Source organism: Phoca vitulina, unplaced genomic scaffold (assembly GCF_004348235.1).
Source record: "Phoca vitulina isolate PV1807 unplaced genomic scaffold, GSC_HSeal_1.0 scaffold2, whole genome shotgun sequence".
NCBI lineage: Eukaryota > Metazoa > Chordata > Mammalia > Carnivora > Phocidae > Phoca > Phoca vitulina.
In genome coordinates this window covers 97,867,149-97,893,737 of record NW_022589705.1, presented here as the reverse complement: position 1 = coordinate 97,893,737, position 26,589 = coordinate 97,867,149, and positions in this window count along the sequence as shown.

The following is a 26,589-nucleotide window of genomic DNA, read 5'->3' as shown; positions in this document are numbered from 1 at the left end:
GCCTCAGTGTGCGTTGTTTCCACTTGAAGCTTGAGGGGCTGCTTTAGGATGTGATTTACACAGCCTTTCTCATTTTCAAAAAGAGGGGGAAAAATCTGCAACACATTTTGGCTAAAAAATACATGAGAATCTTCTAAGGCTTTTTAAGCACCCAGAACATAAAAGGGAAATTGTCCCGACAGAGGCGCCGTGGTTGATTCGGCCAATAATACATATAATATTGCATTCCAGAAATGTTAGTGCCTCCATGGGCAAGCTCATCAATAGGCACAACTTTGAATAAAACACTTTGTTATTAAATAAAACCTCCTCACAGACAGGGACCATAAGGGCTTGCCGGGTCAGTCATTTGGGTTTGAAATCTCCTTTAATATGAATTTCCAGAGGATATTACAAAGGACCTACACGGGCAATAAAACGTTGTGTGAAGCAGCTAAATATGCATGTCTGCAGTGGGTCTCCTTAAATGTCCATAAATACATATGCATGAGGCACAGCTAACACGCTTCCTTGTTCCTCACTCTGGAAAGCAGGTTTTGGGGGGATATGCTGCAACAAGCCTCCACATCTTCACTGCAGAGCCAGCCGCCCAACCAGAGCCCAGCTCAGATATTCGAGAGAAAACAAGCCGCCCTTGTGTTGCAGGCTGGAGGCCCAACGTCACTGGACACAGCAGGCGGCCCCTTTGGCCTTCTGGAAGGAAGTGGCCCTGAGGTCTCAGCGGCTCAGGTCAGCCCACCTCTAGGGACTGGGTGTGTTTCTCATTTCCACCTTCTCCTCGTCTGAGCTCCAGAGAGAGGCCAGCCTCCTTGTTGTGTGGCTGCGTCTTCCCAGCCTAGTGCCTTCAGCACTCTTGGCAAGTCCCGGGTGCCCCTCCAAATATGCATACGTGGTCTCTTATGGGATTGCGGTGTATGGCATATGAAACTCCTGGGGCTGCCGTAGCAAACAACCACAGACTTGTGGCTTGAAACAACATAGTTCTGGAGGCCAGAGTCCAAACTCAAGGTATTGGCAGAGCTGACTCCTCGTGGAGGCCCTGGGGAACCTCTCTCAGCTGCTGGTGATCCATGGTGGTCCCTGGTTATAATTGCATGCGTGCAATCTCGGCCTGCGTCCTCACCTGGCTGTCTTCCCTCTGAGTGCCTCTCTCTTCCTTTTTTTTTATTGTTATGTTAATCACCATACATTACATCATTAGTTTTTGATGTAGTGTTCCATGGTTCATTGTTTGTGCATAACACCCAGTGCTCCATGCAGAAAGTACCCTCTTTAATACCCATCACCAGGCTAACCCATCCCCCCACCCCCCTCCCCTCTAGAAACCCAGGTTGTTTCTCAGAGTCCATCGTCTCTCATGGTTCATCTCCCCCTCCGATTTCCCCCCCTTCATTCTTCCCCTCCTGCTATCTTCTTCTTCTTTTTTTTTTTTCTTAACATATATTGCATTATGTGTTTCAGAGGTACAGATCTGAGATTCAACAGTCTTGCACAATTCACAGCGTTTACCAGAGCACATACCCTCCCCAATGTCTATCACCCAGTCACCCCATCCCTCCCACCCCACCCCCCACTCCAGCAACCCTCAGTTTGTTTCCTGAGATTAAGAATTCCTCATATCAGTGAGGTCATATGATACATGTCTTTCTCTGATTGACTTATTTCGCTCAGCATAACACCCTCCAGTTCCATCCACGTCGTTGCAAATGGCAAGATCTCATTCCTTTTGATGGCTGCATAACATTCCATTGTATATATATACCACTTCTTTATCCATTCATCTGTCAATGGACATCTTGGCTCTTTCCACAGTTTGGCTATTGTGGACATTGCTGCTATAAACATCAGGGTGCACGTACCCCTTCGGATCCCTACATTTGTATCTTTGGGGTAAATACCCAGTAGTGCAATTGCTGGATTGTAGGGTAGCTCTATTTTCAGCTTTTTGAGGAACCTTCATACTGTTTTCCAGAGTGGTTGCACCAGCTTGCATTCCCACCGACAGTGTAGGAGGGCTCCCCTTTCTCCGCATCCCCGCCAACATCTGTCGTTTCCTGACTTGTTAATTTTAGCCATTCTGACTGGTGTGAGGTGGTATCTCATTGAGGTTTTGATTTGGATTTCCCTGATGCCGAGCGATGTTGAGCACTTTTTCATGTGTCTGTTGGCCATTTGGATGTCTTCTTTGGAAAAATGTCTGTTCATGTCTTCTGCCCATTTCTTGATTGGATTCTTTGTTCTTTGGGTGTTGAGTTTGATAAGTGCTTTTTTTTTTTTTTTAAGATTTTATTTATTTATTTGAGAGAGAGAGAGAGAATGAGAGAGAGAGAGCACATGAGAGGGGGGAGGGTCAGAGGGAGAAGCAGACTCCCTGCTGAGCAGGGAGCCCGATGCGGGACTCGATCCTGGGACTCCAGGATCATGACCTGAGCCGAAGGCAGTCGCCTAACCAACTGAGCCACCCAGGCACCCAAGTTTGATAAGTTCTTTATAGATTTTGGATACTAGCCCTTTATCTGATATGTCATTTGCAAATATCTTCTCTATTATCTGTTCTGTCGGTTGTCTTTTGGTTTTGTTGACTGTTTCTTTTGCTGTGCAAAAGCTTTTTATCTTGATGGAGTCCCAATAGTTCATTTTTGCCCTTGCTTCCCTTGCCTTTGGCTATGTTTCTAGGAAGAAGTTGCTGCGGCTGAGGCCGAAGAGGTTGCTGCCTGTGTTCTCCTTCAGGATTTTGATGGACTCTGTCTCACATTTAGGTCTTTCAACCATTTTGAGTCTATTTTTGTATGTGGTGTAAGGAAATGGTCCAGTTTCATTCTTCTGCATGTGGCTGTCCAATTTTCCCAACACCATTTGTTGAAGAGACTGTCTTTTTTCCCATTGGACATTCTTTCCTGCTTTGTCAAAGATTAGTTGACCATAGAGTTGAGGGTCCATTTCTGGGCTATCTATTCTGTTCCATTGATCTATGTGTCTGTTTTTGTGCCAATACCATACTGTCTTGATGATGACAGCTTTGTAATAGAGCTGAAAGTCCGGAATTGTGATGCCACCAGCTTTGCTTTTCTTTTTCAACATTCCTCTGGCTATTTGGGTTTTTTTCTGGTTCCATACAAATTTTAGGATTATTTGTTCCATTTCTTTGAAAAAAGTGGATGGTATTTTGATGGGGATTGCATTGAATGTGTAGATTGCTCTAGGTAGCATTGACATCTTCACAATATTTGTTCTTCCAATCCATGAGCATGGAACGTTTTTCCATTTCTTTGTGTCTTCCTCAGTTTCTTTCATGAGTATTTTATAGTTTTCTGAGTACAGATCCTTTGCCTCTTTGGTTAGATTTATTCCTAGGTATCTTATGGCTTTGGGTGCAATTGTAAATGGGATCGACTCCTTAATTTCTCTTTCTTCTGTCTTGTTATTGGTATATAGGAATGCCACTGATTTCTGTGCATTGATTTTATATCCTGCCACTTTACTGAATTCCTGTATGAGTTCTAGCAGTTTTGGGGTGGAGTCTTTTGGGTTTTCCACATAAAGTATCATATCATCTGCAAAGAGTGAGAGTTTGACTTCTTCTTTGCCGATTTGGATGCCTTTTATTTCTTTTTGTTGTCTGATTGCTGTGGGCTAGGACTTCTAGTACTATGTCAAATAGCAGTGGTGATAGTGGACCTCCCTGCCGTGTTCCTGACCTTAGGGGGAAAGCCCTCAGTTTTTCCCCCTTGAGAATGATATTCACTGTAGGTTTTGCATAGATGGCTTTTATGATATTGAGGTATGTACCCTCTATCCCTATACCTCAGAGTTTTGATCAAGAAAGTATGCTGTACTTTGTCAAATGCTTTTTCAGCATCTATTGAGAGGATCATATGATTCTTGTTCTTTCTTTTGTTAATGTATTGTATCACATTGATTGATTTGCGGATGTTGAACCAACCTTGCAGCCCAGGGATAAATCCCACTTGGTCGCGGTGAATAATCCTTTTAATGTACTGTTGGATCCTATTGGCTAGTATTTTGGTGAGAATGTTTGCATCCATGTTCATCAGGGATATTGGTCTATAGTTCTCCTTTTTGATGGGGTCTTTGTCTGGTTTTGGGATCAAGGTAATGCTGGCCTCATAAAATGAGTTTGGAAGTTTTCCTTCCATTTCTATTTTTTGGAACAGTTTCAGAAGAATAGGTATTAATTCTTCTTTAAATGTTTGGTAGAATTCCCCTGGGAAGCCATCTGGCCCTGGGCTTTTGTTTGTTGGGAGATTTTTGATGACTGCTTCAATTTCCTTAGTGGTTATAGGTCTGTTCAGGTTTTCTATTTCTTCCTGGTTCAGTTTTGGTAGTTGATACATCTCTAGGAATGCGTCCATTTCTTCCAGATTATCTAATTTGCTGGCATAGAGATGCTCATAATATATTCTTATAATTGTTTGTATTTCTTTGGTATTGGTTGTGATCTCTCCTCTTTCATTCATGATTTTGTTGATTTGGGTCATTTCTCTTTTCTTTTTATAAGTCTGGCCAGGGGTTTATCAATCTTGTTAATTCTTTCAAAGAACCAGCTCCTAGTTTCGTTGATCTGTTCTACTGTTCTTTTGGTTTCTAGTTCATTGATTTCTGCTCTGATCTTTATTATTTCTCTTCTCCTGCTGGGTTTAGGCTTTATTTGCTGTTCTTTCTCCAGCTCCTTTAGGTGTAGGGTTAGGTTGTGTACTTGAGACCTTTCTTGTTTCTTGAGAAAGGCTTGTGTTGCTATATACTTGCCTCTTAGGACTGCTTTTGTTGTATCCCAAAGATTTTGCACAGTTGTGTTTTCATTTTCATTGGTTTCTATGAATTTTTTTAATTCTTCTTTAATTTCCTGGTTGACCCATTCATTCTTTAGTAGGATGCTCTTTAGCCTCCATGTATTTGAGTTCTTTCTGACTTTCCTCTTGTGATTGAGTTCTAGTTTCAAAGCATTGTGGTCTGAAAATAGGCAGGGAATGATCCCAATCTTTTGGTACCGGTTGAGACCTGATTTGTGACCTCGGATGTGATCTAGTCTGGAGAACGTTCCATGGGCACTAGAGAAGAATGTGTATTCTGTTGCTTTGGGATGGAATGTTCTGAATATGTCTGTGAAATCCATTTGGTCCAGTGTGTCATTTAAAGTCTTTATTTCCTTGTTGATCTTTTGCTTAGATGATCTGTCCATTTCAGTGAGGGGGGTGTTAAAGTCCCCCACTATTATTGTATTGTTGATGTGTTTCTTTGCTTATGTTATTAATTGCCTTATATAATTGGCTGCTCCCAGGTTAGGGGCATAGATATTTACAATTGTTAGATCTTCTTGTTGGATAGACCCTTTAAGTAGGATATAGTGTCCTTCCTCATCTCTTATTACAATCTTTGGTTTAAAATCTAATTTGTCTGATCTAAGGATTGTCACCCCAGCTTTCTTTTGGTGTCCATTAGCATGGTAAATGGTTTTCCACCTCCTCACTTTCAATCTGGGGGTGTCTTTGGGTCTAAAATGAGTCTCTTGCAGACAGCATATCGGTGGGTCTTGTTTTTTAATCCAATCTGATAGCCTGTGTCTTTTGATTGGGGCATTTAGCCCATTTACATTCAGGGTAACTATTGAAAGACAGGAATTTAGTGCCATTGTATTGCCTGTAAGGTGACTGTTACTGTATATTGTCTGTATTCCTTTCTGGTCTGTGTTGCTTTTAGGCTCTCTCTTTGCTTAGAGGACCCCTTTCAAGATTTCTTGTAGGGCTGGTTTCGTATTTGCAAATTCCTTTAGTTTTTGTTTGTCCTGGAAGCTTTTTATCTCTCCTTCTATTTTCAATGACAGCCTAGCTGGATATAGTATTCTCGGCTGCATATTTTTCTCATTTAGTGCTCTGAATATATCATGCCAGTCCTTTCTGGCCTGCCAGGTCTCAGTAGATAGGTCTGTTGCCAATCTAATGTTTCTACCATTGTAGGTTACATATCTCTTCTCCTGAGCTGCTTTCAGGATTTTCTCTTTGTCTCTGAGACTCGTAAGTTTTACTATTAGATGTCAGGGTGTTGACCTGTTTTTATTGATTTTGAGAGGGGTTCTCTGTGCTTCCTGGATTTTGATGCCTGTTTCCTTCCCCAAATTAGGGAAGTTCTCTGCTATAATTTGCTCCAATATACCTTCTGCCCCTCTCTCTCTTTTTTCTTCTTCTGGGATCCCAATTATTCTAATGTTGTTTCATCTTATGGTATTGCTTATCTCTCGAATTCTGCCCTCGTGATCCAGTAGTTGTTTATCTCTCTTTTTCTCAGCTTCTTTATTTTCCATCATTTGGTCTTCTATATCACTGATTCTCTCTTCTGCCTCATTTATCCTAGCAGTTAGCATCCCTATATTTGATTGCACCTCATTAATAGCCTTTTTGATTTCGACTTGGTTAGATTTTAGTTCTTTTATTTCTCCAGAAAGGGTTTCTCTAATAACTTCCATGCTTTTTTTAAGCCCAGCTAGTATCTTTAAAGTCATGATTCTGAACTCTAAATCTGACATCGTACTAATGTCCGTAATGACTAGGTCCCTGGCAGTCGGTACTACCTCTTGTTCTTTTTGTTGAGGTGATTTTTTCCGTCTTGTCATTTTGTCCATAGGAGAATAGATTAATGAAGAACAAAATGCTAACAGGGTAACAACGTCCCCAGAAAATATACTCTAAACAAATCAGAAAAGATCTGAAGCTGGAGGAAAAGAAAGGGAAAGAAAGAAAAAAGAAAAAGAAAAAGAAAAAGATAAAAAACAAACAAAAACAGAACAAAACAAAAAAAACCAGAATATGATCAAATATGATCAGGCTGGTGCATAGATCAGTGCCATACACTAGATTTTGGGTGTATTTTGGTCTGTTAGAAGAAAGTGCCTCCCAAAATTTTAAAGAAAGAAAAACATATATGTACAAAAATAAGGGTTGATATGGTGAAGGGATGGAATATGACTGTAAAGATGAAAATTATGAAAAATTTTATAAAAGGAATTTATAAGAAGTCATTTGAAAAAAGAAAGAAGAGGATTTAAAAAAAAGGAAAAAAAAAGGGAGAGAATGTGATCAGGCAGGAGAGTAGATCAAAACCATACACTAGAGATTTAGGGTATATTTTGATCTGTTAGCAGAAACTATCTCAAAATTTTAAAGAGAGAACAACTTATATATATATATATGCCAAAAATAAGGGTGACTACTATGAAGGGATAGAATATGACTCTAAAAATGAAAAATAAAAATGTTTTTTAAAAAAGGGATTGATAAGACGTTGGTTGAAAGAGGGAAAAAGAAAAATTAAAAAAAAAAAAGACAGTTAAAAAAATTAACTTTGAAAGACTAAAGAATCATGGTAAAAAAGCCATGGATTCTATGTGCATTATTCCCCTAGTGCTGGAGTTCTGCCGTTTTCATTGATGGGTAAACTTGGTCTTGGCTGGCTGTTCTCGCTGATCTTCTGGGGGAGGGGCCTGTTGCCGTGGTTCCCAAATGTCTTTGCCGGAGGCGGAATTGCCCCGCCCTTGCCGGGTCCGGGCTAAGTAATCTGCTCGGGTTTGCTCTCAGGAGCTTTTGTTCCCTGCAAACTTCCCGCACAGCTTTGGAGGCCGAGAGTGAAAATGGCAGCCTCCCAATCTCTGCCCCGGAGGAGCCGAGAACTCGGGGTCCCGCTCCTCAGTGAGCCCCCAGAGAAAAGCCGTCAGTCACTCCTGTGTCCCCGGTCTCCAGCCGCACTCCGTGCTCACCTGGTCTGTGACCGAGTGTTTCTATCTCTGGCACCCGACCCCGTGTGGAGTCCCCAACCCAGCAGATCCCTGCGGTGTGCTCCCGCACCACTCCTCCCAGGGGAGGAAGGGGAGTCTCCCCAGATCTGCTGCTTGTTGGGTCCCTGCTGGAGGAGCAGTGGCCTGACTGTGCCTCAGATCATGGTTTATGGCAACCCCGAGCTGAGAGCCCGCGCCTCGGCTCCGTCTCTGCAGCCGGCTTCCCTGCTCTGATACCTGGGAACTCTGCCATACTCAGGCACCCCCAGTCTTTCTGTGACCCCGAGGGTCCTGAGACCACACTGTCCCACGAGGGTTCCACTCCCCGGTTAGCCACTGGAGTGACGTCCCTCAGCGGAGCCGACTTCTAAAAGTTCTGATTTTGTGCTCTGCTCTCTATCACTTGCCAAAAGCGGCCGATGGAGGCCCCCTCCCCCGCCGTCTATCCTCCTGAATATCCCCTCGGATTCACTTCTCCGCACGTCCTACCTTCCAGAAAGTGGTCGCTTTTCTGTTCAGAGAGTTGTTGCTATTCTTTTTTTTTTTTAAGATTTTATTTATTTATTTGAGAGAGAGAATGAGAAAGAGAGAGAGAGCACATGAGAGGAGGGAGGGTCAGAAGGAGAAGCAGACTCCCTGCGGAGCAGGAAGCCCGATGCGGGACTCGATCCTGAAACTCCAGGATCATGGCCTGAGCCGAAGGCAGTCGCTTAACCAACTGAGCCACCCAGGCGCCCAGTTGTTGCTATTCTTTTCTTTGATCTCCTGTTGAGTTTGTAGGTGTTCAGAATGGTTTGATCCCTATCTAGCTGAATTCCTAGGACCAGACGAAATCTAGATCTCCTACTCCTCCGCCATCTTGCTCTGCCTGCCCCCCTTCTTATAAGGTCACCAGTCACACTGGATTAGTCGGCCCTACTCCAGCATGACCTCATCTTAACTAATGACATCTGCAATGACCCTATTCCCAAGTACGGTTGCATTCTGAGGTCCTGGGGGTTATGACTGCAACATACCTTTTTGGGGGACATGATTCATCCCACAACAGATGGCTTTTTACTCTTGGTCGCTGTTGAGACTGCAACCATGCTTTCAGAACCCGAGATCCATTTATTCAACTCGCCCACAGTAATTAAGCACCTGCCAGGCATCGTGCTGAACTCAGGGATTTAATGGGGAGTAAACGGACAGTGTGCACCTGCTAGAGGCAGCACTAGACAGAGGTGAGGATGGAGGGGCTGGGGGAGAGGCTTGGTATGGAGCTTGAACCAAGGATGCAATGGTGGCTTGGCCTTAGCCAGAGAGCAGAAAATGGAATCAAGAGACCCTGGGGCAGACGAAGTCATGGAGACACAGCACAGCCCCACAGGTGCAAGAATGCCCACAAACACTCAGCACTGCCCGAGAGCATCCAGTGTTACTCAGCACTGCCTGAGTGCACACGCTCTCCAGCCAGTAGGAGGAAGGAAAATACTACTCAGGGTTGCAGACGCTGAGCGAAACCCCAACACCATGCCCTGCTGAGAACAGAGGTCAGCAAAGATTTCCGAGAAGACCATTTAGCGGAAGGCTCTCCTCTGGCAAGCTGCTGCGGACGACATGTCCTAAAGCACCCATCACACCTGTGCCACAAGCGGAGGACTCTCGTGGCGGTGGTGTTCCTTGGGGGGCTCAGGAGCTGCTGGTCACCTACGTCTTCAACAACAGAGGAGCAGCTGAAAAATTGGGGGTGCCCATATTTAAATTATGGTTTAAAAGCTACTTAACTAGTGGGACTATGGCTACAGCATGATATTAGCTGAGAAACTCCAGAGTAAAACTATACTTTAGCAGGTTTCCAATCCACAGGGAAGTGTACGTAACAGAATATGATGCAGAAAATGCTGATGACAAAATTATTTATGGCGTGATCCCCACTGAAAGTCTTTGTGTGTGAATATATAGGAGTTACACAGGTGTGCATATATTTAGAAAACAGAGCGAAACAAAATGCACCAAACTGCTAACAGTGATTATCTCTGTTTGGTGGTGCCTTGGGTCATATTCGAAAGTTCACTTTTTTGTTTTTACATATCTGTAACATGGCTTCATGGAAGAAACTGAGGGCAATACAGAAAAATATGAACTATTTTAGAGCATTTGAGAGTAACATAGACCACTGGACCTCTTCTTCCTTAGACTGCTTTGCCAAGTCTTATTTCCTAAGTTTCCCTCTGGGAGACAGCCTCCCCACTTCTGCTCTGGGAGCCAGGTCTTCTGCTCCAGGGATGGAGAAGAGCACACTCCAGGGATGGCCTTACTGGGTCTAACAGCTTCTTGTTCTTGCTCAGCGGGATCTCCTCAGGTGTTCACTGGCACCTGCCCAGGTGAGCAGGCATGAAAGGGCAAGTAAATTTGGAATGAAGGGTGAGAACAAAAAAGGGGCAGGATGCGTGCGTGTGTGTGCATGCGTGCGTGTGCGAAGTGGGTGTGAACCAGGGACTGAGTCCAGGCTGATTCATCTGGACATAAGGAGGACAACTCCTATCTCCAGGGACAATCAGTCTGGCCATTTTCACCAGTACTTAATCCCCCTTAGAGCGAAGCAAATATTTTAGCATTTTCAATATATATTTTAAGGGTCTGGCTTGAAAACCCAGAAGCCAGGAAACCTGAGCTCGGGCGGAAATTCTCTCTGCAAGCAGGTCTGGGGCAGTGCAAATGGCATGAATTATACCCACCATTACCTCAAGACACGCTGCTCCAAGTTGGCATAAAATTGCCCATTTCCTGTGGTGATATAAGGGGCCTTATTCTCGACGCTCGGTCGATATCAGGAGCTGCTATTTTGTGCCTGACACATCAGTCATTTTAATCACCCTGGCCTCCGTATCTGGGCCATGCCCCACTCTTCTATGGCCATATTTCTGACTCCGTCTGCCATTTTCACCGCCTGGGTCCTTTGGACGGGCTCATATTATCCAGGAAAGTCGAGGGCCTCGTCCCTCCGGGGGATGTCAAGAAATGGAGGAAACTTTATACGCAGACAGAATAAATAAGAGCACACTCAGGTGGTGAGGCCTTGGGAGATGTAACGGGGAAGGAACAAGGTGGCTCTGAGCACCTCCCACTCATGTGCGTGCGAGCAGGCGCATGCACGCACACTCCACCCCAGCACTCAAATGTGGCTCCCCTCCAGCTTCCTGATTTCCAAGGAGCTCAGTTCACCTTCATTCCCACCGAGGTGGAGGAATGGATGCGGGCCCCCTCGCTGTCCCTCCCACAGTCAGTTCTGCTCTAACGCTGGCTTTGCAAACAAGACTTTGTTCCAACGTGCTTGGAGAGCAACTGGAGCAGGATGCAATCCTGAATTTCGGGTTTGCTTATGTGTGATTTTGTCTAGAAGAGACAGAGGGATGGAGGAAACGCAGTTCTCTGCACCCAGCTGAGCAGAGCCGTTTGGGGACAAGCCTCAGCATCCATGTCCACCTCCATGCGCCGCGTGTGTTGGGAGACAAGCCCATCTGTGGCAGCTGGTACACCTTCCCTCCTCCTTCCTTCCCTCCTGTGACTTCAGACAACCTTCCTTCCACCCCCACAGCAGCTCAGGAGCTGCAGCCCCACCACCACCCACATCCACAAGCCACCGCGGGGCTTCTCCAAGGTGCGGAGCTGCATTGTGGCATCTGTGTATTTTCTAGCCACAGAACAGGGTGCTCCCGGATCTCATTGCACCTGTCACTATCCAGGTTCCTGACTGTCGCCCCTGATCCCATTCCCCAAGAGCCCTGTGAGGTTAGCACCCACTTCTGCACAAGCCTTGACCGGTAGAGTGCAGATGTCACCTTTCAGCAGAACTGACCACACTTGTATAATTCTTTGACTCAGGGGAGGTTACAGGCAAAATCTGAATTCTTTGTGGCATTTCACGCCCTGGGAAGACATGGGGATGGTGCTGGAGAGACATGGGGGAGAGCAGAATGACCAGGACCTCTCTGGAGGATGGAGATAGATGGCTTGTAGCCAAGGATTTGGGTTGCTTGTGTGGTGGGCTGAGGAATCTGCCCAACGGTGCCCACGTCCTAATCCCTGGAATCTGTGAGTGTTCTCTTATGGCAAAAGGAACTTGTCAGATGTGACCAAGTTAAGGATCTGGAGATGGGGAGATTACCCTGGATTATCTGGGCGGACACCAAATGTCATCTGAAGGGCCCGCGTGGACGGGGTAGGGGAAGAATTGTCCAGAGAAGGGGCAATGTGACCCTGACGCCAGGGGCTGCGGTGCTGGCTTTGAGGAGGGGGACGAGGTCACACGCAGGGAAAGCAGCTGGGAAAGGCGGGGAACCGATTCTCCCCTACAGCCTCTGGAGGGACCGTGGCCCTGCTGACACCTTGATTTTGGCCACGTGAAAGTGGTTTGAGGTTTATTTTTGGATTTATGACCTCCGGAACTACAAGAGAATAAATGTGTTGTTTTAAGCCACCAACTTTGGGCTCATCTATTACGGCAGCCACGGGAAACTAATGTGCAAGCTTTTTGGATGAGGGAGGCGGGATCTTGGGAACAGCCTGAGTGAGGCTGGAGTTAGGAGGGCAGCCCTCACTTGGGACGGTTTGCTAGGTTGCTCTGCTTCTCGGGTGTCCCCGCCGCAGAATGGCTTTGGCAGGAACTATAACTGCCCTGTGACAACCAGGTCTCTCCGGGGTGCGTGGAGCATTCTGTGAAAAATGTCATGGTAAGTAGCACCCCCAGTGTCCCACCCGGAGAAGGCAGGGGACGCATGTGGGTTTTTCCTTCTTTCTTCGAAGACCCCTAACCCTGGCTCCCGCTGACCCCTCGCCCCACTCCTCATCCTGCAGCTCAGTGCCATGGATTTTTCCTGAACCAGCCCCCACCCCAGCGCTGTGTGCCTCTCCCTCCAGCGCTGAACTCTCCAGCTGCCCAGGCCCCGCCGGCCCCTTCCCGATGCAGCTCGGCCCGCCCGCTCCGGCCCACCCGCTGCTCCTCAGGAACACCATTACTGTAACCCAGAAAAGTGCTTTAGGATGCAGTTTGCAGGAGAGACATTACCCAAGATAAGGTCTGATGGCATTGGGCTGCTTTTCCTAGCATTCATCTTCCAAATGCCATTAATCAACTGTGCCACTCTCCGAGGAGGACAGATGCACACCGGCTCTGGGCTCGATTAGCGACAGCGTCATCACCGCTGGCTGGTCCCTTTCTGGGCTGCAGCTCAGGCTCTACTTCTGTTCTGTCTGATCTGGGGAGTGTGCAGGTTTGGGGCGGGGGTGCAGAGTCCCATGTCCCTGAGCTCTGCCCTGGAAAGTTTAAAGCACTTGTTTACCTGTTTCCCACATGGTTTTGGAGCTGGGGGTGAGAGGTAGGGCTGCCACACAGATGTGCCTGGTGGGGAACGAGGCCCGTCCTGGGCAGACAGCGGGGGACGGGCCGCGGTTCTCGTGGAAGGTGTGGCCTGTGGGCTGGACACCCTCACCCAGTGCCTGATCATGCTGGGATGGGGGCTGGGTTCCGGGAAGAGCAGCTTGTCCTGACCAGTCAATCCCACGAACGGATTCATCATCAATTGGCCCTTTACCCTTTACGCATTATCAATTGACCCTTTATCTGCAGAGGTAAGGCACACTCTTGGTGACCCAGTGCTCTCTGTCTGGAGGGGAGGAAGCCGTGCAAACAGACAAACCACCAGGAAACTGTCCCTCAGTAAAGGGACAGCTGTCCTGTACCCGGGTCCTCGATAAGACCCTCATGTAATAGGGAACTCTGGTGATTTGCTGTCCTTGAACCACATGCTAGCTAGACAAAGAGGACACAGCCAGAAGCCTCCTCGAGCCGCGCTGGTCTCAGTGCTTCCAGGGTGAGGACAACGGAATCAGTTGATAAAAAAAGAAAGAGGCAGAGAAATTTGACTTATTATTATGTCTAGTTTGTGTGATTACAGCCTCCCGATTTCAAGGATCCGGTGCCCTTACGAGCACCGTTTAAAGGTGGCTGTAAGACGCGGCACGGGGAGCAGAGACCATTGGAAGCCCCTGGAAGACAATGGAGGAAGCAGCCTCCCTGGTGATATGCACGGACCGTGGGCTTCGCGGCTGATTTCCAAGGACAGACTCACACAAGCTTCCAGGAGCCCCGTGACCCCCCTGGCCAGACAGGAAGCAGCCGGATCCTGAAGCACAGCTCCACCCCAAAGGGGCCAAAGGGGCCGCTGTGTCAGGTCTGGAGATTACCTGGGAAGTGTGAGCGGGGGAGGGGAAGCAGCGCTTCCTACTCACACATTTTTAATTCTTCATGCTGACACTTACCCATGTCACTGAAGAAGCAGACAGTTCATTATTTCATCCTCATCCAGAAGAGGTAACTATTCTGGGTGACCACAGATTCTCTTGCATGTTCTCACCGGGACTCACGTGAATGGGGGACTGACCACGTACACTTGGGCGAGTAGCGCGGACACCTGGGGCCAAAGGCAAAGAGGTGAGTAAGGTCAAGACGGTCTGAGGCCAGAGCCTTGTGGGGGGGGGGCAGTGGAGAAGGGCGAAAAAGCAAGAAAAGAATCAGAACAGGGTTTCCGGAAGAACCGACGTCTGAGCTGAGGGTGGAGACCAGTCTGGACGAAGAAACAGGGAGACTTGAGTGAGAGCCCACACCCCATGGAGACCCCTGTGAGTCTGGGGTCCTGCCTCAGCTTGCAGGGATGGGCGGGGCTCACGTGGGGGGCGTGGGATGCTTCTGCGCACGAGGGGGTGATGGACAGAACCTACAACAGCTCCCCACACTCCACATGCCCCACGGGTTGTTTAAACTCTTCTCCTCCTGCCACACCACCGAAAATCACACCCATGGAGACACCTCCTGAGATGCCCTGGAAGGTAATCCGGGCTCCCTCATGCCTTTGTGGGAACGGAGCAGGTGGGTTTCTTCCAAGTTTAGGAGATGAGAAGCTGCATTTGGAAGGTGGTGGGGCTGGACCTGGGTGGGACGCCGGCCGGGGGGGTTAGGAGAGCCGGCATTACACCCGGATGGGGGCCTGGTGAAGGAGGCGCGAGGCAGGGGCGTTGCTGGGAGGGGGAGGGGCAGACCAGGAGCTGGCAGGGACAGGAGGCTCCGTGACGTGCAGTCGTGCAGTGAAGGGTCAACTCGCCAGACTCAGTGTTGGCAACGTTGGATTTTATAATCAAGACCCACCCACCCCCCAAAAGGAAGGAGAACAACGTGCACCCGCTTAACTGTGGCATTTCAGGCCCCAAGAAGCATAAAGGAACAGAGGATGGGGCTGACAGGGTTTCCCCCATGCCACAGTGTCGCCACTCAGGGAAAGCCCACCGGCAACCGGCCGGCTGGCCCACCTGTCCATGGCCCTGGTGGCTGAAGGCCGAGGTGGAAATCTTGGCATTTGTCCCTGTCTGTATATCCAGATGTGGTGGTCTTTCCCTCTGATCTGCTCCTGGGGAGCAAAAAATAACCTCAAATGTCCATCCTATAAGAAAAGAGTTACCCCTCTGAACCAAAGGATCCTTATCCCGGTGGAAATCTGATGCAGCCGGGTGGGTCTTGGCCACTCTCAGGACCTCCCCTTTCCACCTGGCCGTGGACTGAATCTTCCTGTTCCCCAAACCTGACCTCCAGTGCAGTGGTGTTTGGAGGTGATTAGACCACGAGGGTGGGTCCCTCATGAAAAGGGCTCGTGCCCTTATCAAGGGGACCCCGGAGAGCTCCCTTGTCCCTTCCACTTACAAGGATAGGACGTCTTACCTGCACCTTGACCTTGGACAGACTCCAGTCGTTTCTAAGACGCCCCGTCTGCAGTGCTCTGTTCCAGCTGGTGGAGACACACCTCTTACCTCGCTGCAGACAAGGCTGCTTCCTGGGCTCCCGCAGCCCTCGGCACAGCAGGAAGGGAGCTCATGAACTGCATTCTGATTGCAAGGGGCCAGACCAACAGAGGGCATGATCCAGGGATCCCTACAGCTTCTCTGGGAGGATCTGATTTTTATTTTCTGCAGAGAGGGAAGGCTTCCGCTCATAAGTGTCCCTGATATTATTCACGGTCAGGCCCAGCTGTTCCGCTTGTGCACCGGCGAAGAGGGGATGGTGATGTCAGCAGCTGGCTGGGCTCTGGGCAGTGGGGACAATCGGCAGTGGTCACCAACATTGTTTACTGATTAGTATAGCCCAGGTCTTCAGACGGGGGAGGCCAGGCATGCACATGCATGTGGTGAGTGTGCACATGTGTGCACCCACTCATGGAGCCAACCGCCTGGAACAGGCTTTGTGACTCGTCTCCTGCCTGTGGCTTTGGCCTCGGGGCTTCAGCCACCCCGACAGAGCTATTTTCCTTTCCTGGGGCCCTGCCCCCGAGGACGAGCGCAGAAGTAAATCGGAACCAGCACGTGGAACAGGAGGACAAGCTGTTCTCCCTGCTCACTGCGAAGCAGAGACTCATCACCTCGGAGACGGCTACGGATGGTGTGTACTCAGCATCTCCTGCCTGCATCCAGAAAGCACACACGTGGACCCTCTAGCCTCCCCAGAGCCAGGGGAACCATTCTCAGAGCAATAAAGGATATGGTTCTGTCTGGAGGTGAGGAAATCCAGCCACCTTGCAACTCTCATCCCTGGGAACAGAGCGAGCAAGCTTTCCACCTCCCCTGTTCCATTCAGCTGGAAAACCACTGCGGGTTCAGCTGTAAGCTTTGGATTGTGTGTGTGTGTGTGTGTGTGTGTGCACATTTATTTATTTATTTATTTTGTTTCCCAGAAAAGGGAAACCACCACAAGATGCAATTTAACTTGTAATTTTATTTGCTGTGGAGTAGCTTAAGCAATGATTGTATTTGATGTGGAGTTGAAATGCATAAAGAGATAAATGGCTTAATTTGAATCAATATTAATTTAGTGCAATTTACTTTTAACTTTACTTCACAGCAAATGAAATTACTCTGCTCAGGAGTCATTTGAAAACTTTCCCCTGCTCAGAACGCTGAGCTAAACTGGCAGGAGGACTGTTTGCTGGTGGAGGCACCAGGCTGATGGCTTCAGCACGGTGTGATGAAGAAAACACTCAGGATAAGATCCGGGAGCCCGATCCCCCCTGCCCCATTCTATTAAGACAACTCTCCCCAAACGGAAGTGGGGTTTGAAGCTTGGGCAGAGGAGAGATGACAGCCATCAACACCGGAGGCTACCAGACGCGACCACGGTCGTGTTTCCCATCGTGGAAATGGGTTCCATGTTGGTTTCCTGGATCGGTGGCAACAGCGTCCCATCGACTGATGCCTTCAACGGCCCAGCTTTATCATCTCACGGTTCTGGAGGCTGGACGTCCGAGATCAGTTGTGGGCCGGGTTGGCTGTCTTGAGGCCTCTCTCCTTGGTGTGCACATGGGCATCTCCTCGCTGTGTCCTCACACCTGTGTCTGTGTCCTAACCTCCTCTTCCTACAAGGACAACCAGATTGGATCAGGACCCGCCCTGGTGACCTCATTTTCCTTTTATTTTTTTCGAAAGATTTATTTACTTATTTGAGAGAGAGAGAGCGAGCGAGCCTGAGCGGGGGGGAGGGGCAGAGGGAGAGGGAGAATCCTCAAACCGACTTAGCGCTGAGCACAGAACCCAATGTGGGGCTCGATCCCATGACCCTGAGATCGTGACTTGAGCTGAAATCAAGAGTTGGACACTTAACCAACTGCGCCACCCGGGCGCCCTGACCTCATCTTCCCATAATCACCTCTGTGAGGATCCTGTCTCCAAATACAGCCATGATCTGAGGGGCTGAGAGTAGGGACTTGAATATATGAATTTGGGGGGGGACCCAGATTAGCCCATGACAGACTCCCCAGGCTGTCCTCCTCCTCCAGCAGAAGGCAGATGGATTTGGGATCCGACATCACTCCCATGTGCAACAACATACTCTAGGCGACTCACAGAACCAGGTTCCCAGATTCTCCCTCTGATGGCTTCATCCCTGCGCACTGCCCACATGTGACCCCATGCAGCCGGGTGGGATAGAGCGCACTGTGTGGGGGCCGTGGGGAGAGGCCGCGGGGCGCACGGGGACATTCGCCCTCCAGATATTTTCTCAAGCTGCAGGGCCTCCTTGGGCACCAGGACGAACTTGCAACCTTCCCACCGCCTACAGTTACCTGCTTGCCTGCATTGCTTTTCTCCTCAGTGCCCGGCCCTGTTTAACCTCGCAAATACCCCACGTCCCCCCATTGTTAACCGTGAGGATGTAGGCTCAGGAGGGCAGGGGACTTTGGGTTTTCCACGGCTGTGTCACCAGAAGCAGGCACAAGGTAGGCACTCACGGGTTGTTGCGGACAGACTGATGGAGCAGGTGAGGACAGGCTCATGGACAGATGCCCCAGGCGCGAGGATGCTGGGTGGACAGAGCCCGTGGCAGAGTGCGTCTCAGCCAGGCCTACGGGAGACGTGATTTTCCCTTGAGGAAATACATTCTGATTTTCATCACATTGGTGAGTGGGAAAATACGAATTTTAAATACAGATGCTCAGTTTATAGCCAACTTTATTGGAATATTTCTGTTCAGTAAATTAATTTGCATCACATCACATTTTAGTGGCGGGATATGATTTCTGAGAATACTTAGAATTCCGTGGGCAGGCTCCTATTTGCTTAGATACATGTATATGTCCACATTTTTCTCTTGATGGGGGAAGATAGTTCTAATCAAATCTTGGCAATGTACAGATAAAAACGTTTGTTTAATTGGACTCCATCAGCTGTCATGTAAAGGTTTGGGATTTGACTGGTGATTCAGGGCAAGTTTGGGGTCGGTTGGTGTCTCACCCCGGTTGATTTGTCCAATTCTAATTGGCATCGGGAGAATTACAACCCTCAAAGGGTCTGATGAGAGGATATAAACCATTTCCTCCTGATATTTTATGCCGAAAGTTGATGGTGCAAAATTTAAGCTTCCCGAAGCCTGACAACTCGTTTGCAATAAATTCTAGGAGGAGAAAATAATGACTCTGGGACATCTCCTCATTCCATACGAGCATTATTGATTTACTCTTTCCAAACCACGGCTATGGGGATGCATGCACGCGGTAAGTGATGGTCATCTGGGCATCTCCTGGACCAAGAACAAGGTCCCAGCGCCCTTGCTTCTAATTCAGAACTGACATCCCTCAAAGGATTCATCCCCTGGGGGCCCACATAAATCGCTGTCCAGGATCAGTCCACGGACACGTTCTCTTTCTCGTTCTTTCTAACCGAGAGAGGCAGGGAACTCAAAGGATGCGCTATCGTTTGGAGTCACACGATACAGAGTCTCCATAACCACACCACTGTATTGGCAGGCAACCCCGTGGATAATGGGTTTTCTAAATTATGCCATACCATTGGTATTTTCACACTTTTTTTTTTTCAAATGCAATTTCAAAATTAAATTAGGCCGGATGTGTACAGGATTGTGGTGGACGATATTCAATGTGGACGGCAGCCAGCTTCTTCTCAGTCCACATTGAAGGGAGAGAAAACTAATTAACTTCCTGGAGCTCTAGGCCTGGGTCTGTGCGTACCGATCCGCCCACCCACCTCCCTGCTCACCACGACCCTGTCTTTCTCAAGGGTGCGGTGGCATCTGTGGGCTTCAGAGCAAATCCATTCTCCCCTGTTTGCATGTGGCAGGAGAGAAGGGACAGACGACAGGTGAAGTTAGGGCAGGTGGACAGCTATTTTGGCCCAACTGGATCTCTTCCCCTTTCTCACAGCCTGGCCTTGGGCATGAGTCTAGATTGTTGCTCAATCCACTAAAGCTACACTTCACATTATAAGGGTTTACTTATTTGCTAAGCTTTTGCATTAGGAAATTCATCTTTACCATGAGGTTGTATGTTTCCTCAAGCCCCCAGGCACTGTCTCCTTGGGTGATCCTCATCCTCTACTAATGTATCATTATTCTGGGCCCATAGTAAGACCTTTGCGCATTCAAGGTCATTCCACAAACAGCCTATGAGCTCTGACTCTGCAGACAGATGTGCTAGGCTCTGTGGGGGACACAAAAATGCACCCATTGTAAATCCTGTCCCCAGGGAGCTTACAGCTGGAAGGGAGCCATGGACAAGCTCTCCAATACCAGGAGAATACCCAGCACAGAACAGACTAGTTAACACAGGCAGAGTACCCAGCACAGGATAGAGTACCCAGCATAGGCAGAGTACCCAGCACAGGATAGAGTACCCAGCACAGGCAGAGTACCCAGCACAGGATAGAGTACCCAGCACAGGCAGAGTACCCAGCACAGGATAGAGTACCCAGCACAGGACAGGATACCCAGCAGAGTACCCAACATAGGGCAAAGTACCGAGCACAGGGCCAAGTGGGGTAAGAGCTGTGGGAGCATTCCAGACAATTTTCCCTTTTTCTTTTGAAATTTCTTACCATAATCTGCCAAAGAGAAAACATTTTTTGAAAGCAAAATTCATATAACATAATATTCTTCGTTTTAATCATCTTAAGGTGCAGAGTGCAGTGGTTTTTAGAATACTTGCGAGGCTGTGCAACCATCACCACTAATTCCAGGACATGTGCCCATTAGCCATCACTGTGCATTCTCCTCTCTACCACAGCCTGCAAGACTAGTCCTTGTCCGTACGAATCTGTCTATTTTGGACATTTTCTATATCACACCGTCTGTGTCCTGCAGGGTCTGCCTTCTCTCACTCAGCGGGATGTCCCCAGGGCTCACCCGGGCTGCACCGCGTGTCTGCACTTCCTTCCTTCTCACGCCTGAACGACGTTCCAGCACATGGACCCGCCACATTTTGGTTCCTTATGACCCAGTCATGGACATTCTGGTTGCTTCCATATTTGGCTATCGTGAAGGTGTGGCTATGAACATGCCCATGTTTCTGTTTGAAGATGTTTTCAGGTCTTGAGCATAGACCTGGGAGCAGGTCACACAGTAATTTTATGTTTAGCTTTTTAAGGAACTGTCAGCTCTTCAATGTATGAGGCTGTCTGTCTCTCCAACAGCCTGGCCAACACTTGTTAGTTCCTAAACCTTTAAAAAATCGTTACAGCTGTCCTGTTGAGTAAGAGAGAGAGAGAGACGCTTCTTAACGGGGATTTTCCTTCCTTCTCCTCAACTCCTCACACTTGATCTGTGACCCATTGAGACTGGCCTGGTGTGGTCCAGAGACTCCCGACTCCGTGGTCCGGAGAAGGGTCATGGGGCAGGAATGGGACCGAGACCACTGACTGACTGAAGACTGCTTGGTTCTGGGCACAGCAGCAGGTCTGGCGGCTCACAGCCCATCAGAGAGCAGCCACCCAGCCCAGAGTCTCCTCACCAAGCTCTGGGCAGAGAACACGGCAGGTGCCGTGACCCAGGGCAGCTCTGCCCTTATGGCCTTGCTTGGATTTCACCCCAGAAGGGGATGGGAGGTGCACAGGGGATGGTCAGAACACAGGTGTGACTCTTGAAGACTGTGGTCTGCAAGCCAAGGAGAGAGGCCTCAGAAGGGGCCAACTTTGCTGACAGCTTGAGCTTGGACTTCCAGCCTCCAGGGCTCTGAGAAAATTAATTTCTGCTGTGGAAGCACCCCTTCTGTGGTACTGTGGGATGGCAGTCCCAGAAAACCAATTCAGCATGCCGCACGGAGGTATCAGTTTCCCCTGTGTCCCTGCAACGAGCCATCTAGTCCTTTCATCTAGTCCCCCAGGAGGGACCTGCCCAGGGGCAGCCAAGATCGGTGGAGGGTGAGTGGGGAGGGCATGTGGAGTGCTCTGACATCCTAATGTGTAGATTAGAATTATTTACTTTGAAAGTGGCACCATCGTCTGCTCTTTTCAGCATGGGGACCTACCCAAGGTCACGGAGCTTCCCCCAGCAAGTCTGGAGTGAGCTTGGAGAGGAGATGCTGTGTCCTGAGCCGTTCAGCCAGCAAGAACAAGCACCGGGGGGGGGGGGGGGGGGGGGGGGGGGCCCCCCCCGCGGGGGGGGCGGGGGGGGGGGGGGGGGGGGGGGGGGGGGGGGGGCAGAAGTCTCCTCCCAAGTCTGAGCCATAGGCTTTGCACTGCTGAAGTGAAGGGCAGCTGAGACTTTTGCACGGACCGCTAAAGCCAGAGCGGGTCTCAGTCCCCGACTCAACTGTGCTGGACTAGAGGGAACTTAAGAAAAGTGTGCTCCTAGAGAGAACAGAGGGGGTGTTCCCTTTGCACCACCGCTCTCCCTCACGGCACACCGCACCACGCTGCAGTCTTCTTTCCAAACTGGGTTCTTCCCAAGGGCTGATGTCCGTTGTCCTGTTGACAGAGGTGATGCTAACACGGCGGTGCGTTGGGGAGAATTCAGTTATAACTACGTTTATTTTCCTTACTGATCAAAGGGATGAGGACCCCTGATCTGTTCGTGTCTCGGGCCCGTCTAGCATCTAGCTCATCTTGCAGTGCACAGTAGGCAGATTTCAAGCGTGTGCATAATTGAGCTCAGTTGAATGAAACCCCTTCCACTGCCCACTGGCCGCACCAAGGGACCCCCGTGCTCAGAACAGTGTGAAGCAGGAACGCCAGGGACTGGTTCTGGAAGATCAGATTGCCTGTTCATGGGGCTTTTGCTCCACAGGTAATTTTTATTTTTCTTTTCCTTTTTTTCCCCTTATGTATTAAACACAGCATTTATCTTTCTAAAAAATGGGCAAGGACTTTGAACATTGATTTCTACCTTCAGGCTAAGGTTGTTTCTTTCGGGAAATGGTGGTAGAATAAAGGATGTTTTGATCTGTTTTGCATTTGCTTTAAAAAATAAAAATCACACCCAACACTTGACAGCTCATTCGTTACTCCTACCCTCTCCTTTTATTAGGTTGATGCACACATGGAGAAAGGCGCTTTGCTCGGCAGTGCATTCCCCTTGTTCCGGAAAGGCCATGGGAAGGAGGGCACCTGGATTCCTAATGATCACGGCCCACTGGGGAGGAGGAAGGCACAGCTGTGAAACACGCAGACCCAGGGGAGTTTCCCCATCTGTTGCTCCCAACCGTGGGACCTGCGCTAGGTACTTGACGTTTTCCCAGGCTTCTGTTCGTCATAGACAAAGCGGGCGGTGTGCTGGAACCAGCCTGGCAAGGCTGCTGTTGCACTCACAGGAGACCACGTTTATAAAAGTACCTGGAAGAGAGCAATACGTGTTTCTAGCTGTTGTTCACATCAGCCTTTCTAGGCTTTGAGACACTTAGGGAGAGCTGAGAGGCCAGGCAAGTCGGGGTTTCCGGCTACACCAGAGGTTCAGGGTGTAAGGGGCAGGTTGCTGGCCGTGCGTAGGGAAAGCTTTTGGACTCATTAAAATGAGTTGATGTGAAGCGCACGGAAAGTCCCCTGGCCATTGTCCCAGTTAAGCAGACATATTGTTTGTTAGGGGAATGGTGATTATGCGGATTCTACTGTATTAATAACAATAAATCTGAGTAATGTCCTGTGCATAGCCTCCTGCCCAATGCAATCACTAAGTCAGTGCAGTAATTATGCAAGCCTTCCTGCACAGGATTGCAGAGTTCCCACCAGCAAATTTCTCCCACCTCAGCTGGGAAACGGTGCCTCTTGGGATGCACCAAATGGCATGGTTAGCTTAGGACAGAAAGAGAACAAGCAAATCTCTTTTCAATGGCATTTAAAGGTAAGCTTGGAGAAGTTCACCATAGAAATGAGAGAAAGGTGGAGGCGTGGCAGATGAGAACACACTCCTTTCAAGAAAATAGGCTGCTTTTCCATTTTCCTTCCAAATACACTTCCATCAAACCCGAAAGATACAGGAATTGATTTGTGTTTTGAATCATAACAGTAAATGCTTTATGGGAGACGTTTATTTCTTATTCATTAGATTTACATTTACATAAAGAACATTTCTCTCAAAAGAGTGAAGCTATTGCCTATTAAAATTGAAAATAAAAAGTGGCAGCAAGTTTAGCCGCTAGAAATAAAAGAATGCTGTGCTGTATCCTGTTCTGTAAGACAGAAGTTTTGCAGGAAACTGTCCGGGCCCAGTGATGGGGCTCCGGGAACAGAATGGTAGAAGCCCCTTCCACCAGAGCACTTTATCACAGCTAAACCGGGAAACAGGAGATCCCAGAATATGGCTTAGCAGTCTACACCAGTCCCTGAGTCGGGCAGTTCTGGACACCAAACGTAGAAAAGAAAGAGAAGTCAAAAAAAGCAATCCAAGACTTCCTTTCTCCCTCCCTCCCACCCTCCCTCCTTCCTTCCCTCCTTCCTTCCCTCCTTCCTTCCCTCCTTCCTTCCTTCCCTCCTTCCTTCCCTCCCTCCCTCTCTCCTTCCTTCTTTCCTTCCTTCCTTCCCTCCCCTTCCTTCTTTCCCTCCCTCCCACCTTTTAAAATTTGGAATAGGAGCTGCAATTGACAATGGTGCTAGGGGAGAAAGGAGGCAACCAATGAGAGGAAATATCCAGTAGTCAGGATGGGACCCACGAGAAGGCAGGTGTTGTGGGTAGCATTCTGGGATGTCATCATGAAGGTTTGGAGCTGAACATAGCACTGCAGAAGAGAGAGAAAGAGAACAGAAAGGAAGATGGCCAAGCTGCAGTCCAGAGACAGGAAGAGGATGAGGTTCTTGGTCAGTAAGGTGGGACATGGCTGCTGCAGGCTCCTGGGGCCACGAGTTCCCAAGGAGGGCCTGTAACAACCTTACAGAAAGGGGAAGGAGGAGAGGTGAACAAGGCTTGTAAATTCAGCCATGGCCTTGGCGTGCTGCCTGAGATGGGCTCTGGGTGGGCTCCGTGGGTTGAAATGGAGCAGGGGGTGGGGTAGGATGGAGTGGGGGGGGGTGCACAGAAGTGGGGTGAGGAAAGCCAGATGTACGGTGGCCCCATGGTTCTTGGTCTGAAAAGTGCAGAGCAAGCACCTGGGGAAGCTTGTTGAAATACACCATCTGCTTGGGGGGGCGGGGTTGAGTCAGAGGTTCTGCAACCGATTTACCAGGGGAGCTCCTCTGAAATGCAGAGTCTCTGAGGCCCCAGCCCTGAGAACCAGAATCTGCATTTCAGTAAGAGCCTCAGGAGATTTATAGGCACATTAGATCGCTCTGGTTTAGACCATTCATCTTAAGAGATGACCATGAAAAGAGAGAGGCTGGAAAGCGGAGAGAGGAGAAGGTAAACAAAAGAATGTGCCATTTTTAAAAAAGATTTATTTATTAGCACAGCAGATATGAATAAACACCATCTATGCGTGCAGAGACAGCTGTGAGCGAGACAGGCTCGTCTGTGATAACTCGAAGCTCCCCTTCCGGGGGCGGCAGCAGGACACACACAGGTGAAAGGGAAGGTGTCATGAAGAATCAAGCCAGATAAGGTGATGGCAAGTACTTGGGTCTCTGCAGTGGGTGTCAGCAGTGACATTTGAGCCAAGACCCAAAACATGAGGCGTTAGTCATGGAAAGATCTAGAGAAGAACTTTCCAGAGAGGGGTGACATCATGTGCAAAGCCTGGGGGCAGAGGGAGCTAAACTGGCTAAGACTGAAGGAAAGTGGGCAGAGGACTTAGACAGACATTTCTCCAGAGAAGACACACAGAAGGTCACCGGACACACAGAACGACGCTCAGCATCACTCATCGTCAGGGGAATGCAAATCAAACCCACAGTGAGATACCACCTCACACCTGTCAGGACGGACATTATCAGGAAAACAAACAGTAACAAGTACTGGGGAGGATGCGGGGAAAGGGGGACCCTCCTGCACTGTTTGTGGGAATGCGACAGTGCAGCCACTGTGGAGAACAGTGTGGAGGTTCCTCAAAATATTAGAAGTACAGCTACCCTACAGTCCAGCAATCTCACTTTTGGGTATTTATCCAAACAATTAAGTCAGGATCTTGAAGAGATATCTACACTCCCATGTTCATTGCAGCATTATTCACGACAGCCAACATATGGGAATAGTGCCGATGTCCATCAACAAATGAATGGATTAAAAAAAGTGGCATATATATAGATAGATAATGGGGTATTATTTAGCCCTAGAAAGAGGAAATCTTGCCACTTGCAGCAACACAGATGGACCTAGAGGACATGATGCTGGGGGAAATAAGTCGAAGACAAACACCATATGATCTCACTTGTATGTGGAATCTAAGATAGTCAAACATATAGAAGCAGAGGGTAGAATGGTGGATGCTTGGGGCTGGGAGAGAGGATAGGGGGAGATGCTGCTCAACAGGTAGGAAGTTTCAGTTATGCAAGAGGAGTAAGTTCTAGATATCTGCTGTCCAGCGCTATCTATCATTAGCAACACGGTACTGTGCACTTTAGAATACGCTGAAGGATAGATCTCATGCTTAGCATTCTTACAAAAAAAAAAAAGGGAAAAGCTAAAAAAAAAAAAAAAGAACACAAAGACATTTTTGAAAGTGATGGATACGCTTAGTACCTTGATTGTGGTGATGGTACTGTGGGTGTTTGCATACCTCCGAACTCATCAAGATGGGTGCAATTGTTTGTCTATCAATGATGCTTCGATAAACATTTTTTTTTAAATTGCAGGCAGGCCAGCAGAATTGGAGCATGGAAAGGGGGCAGGGAGGTGGTTGTTGGGGATGAGGTTGGGTGGAGAGGCAGGACCTCCTGGTTTACGGTGAGGGGCATGGATCTCGGCCTAGGATTGGGTCAGCCAGGCCATAGCACTAACTGTGGTTGAGGTGAAGACAAGTCAGCCAGGGCACAAGGGATAACCTGGGATGACAGTTTGCTGCACGCAGGAAGAAAAACTTTCTGGAAAGGTGATTAAGAATTGCATGGCCTCTCAGTAAGCTGGTGATCATCCCCCC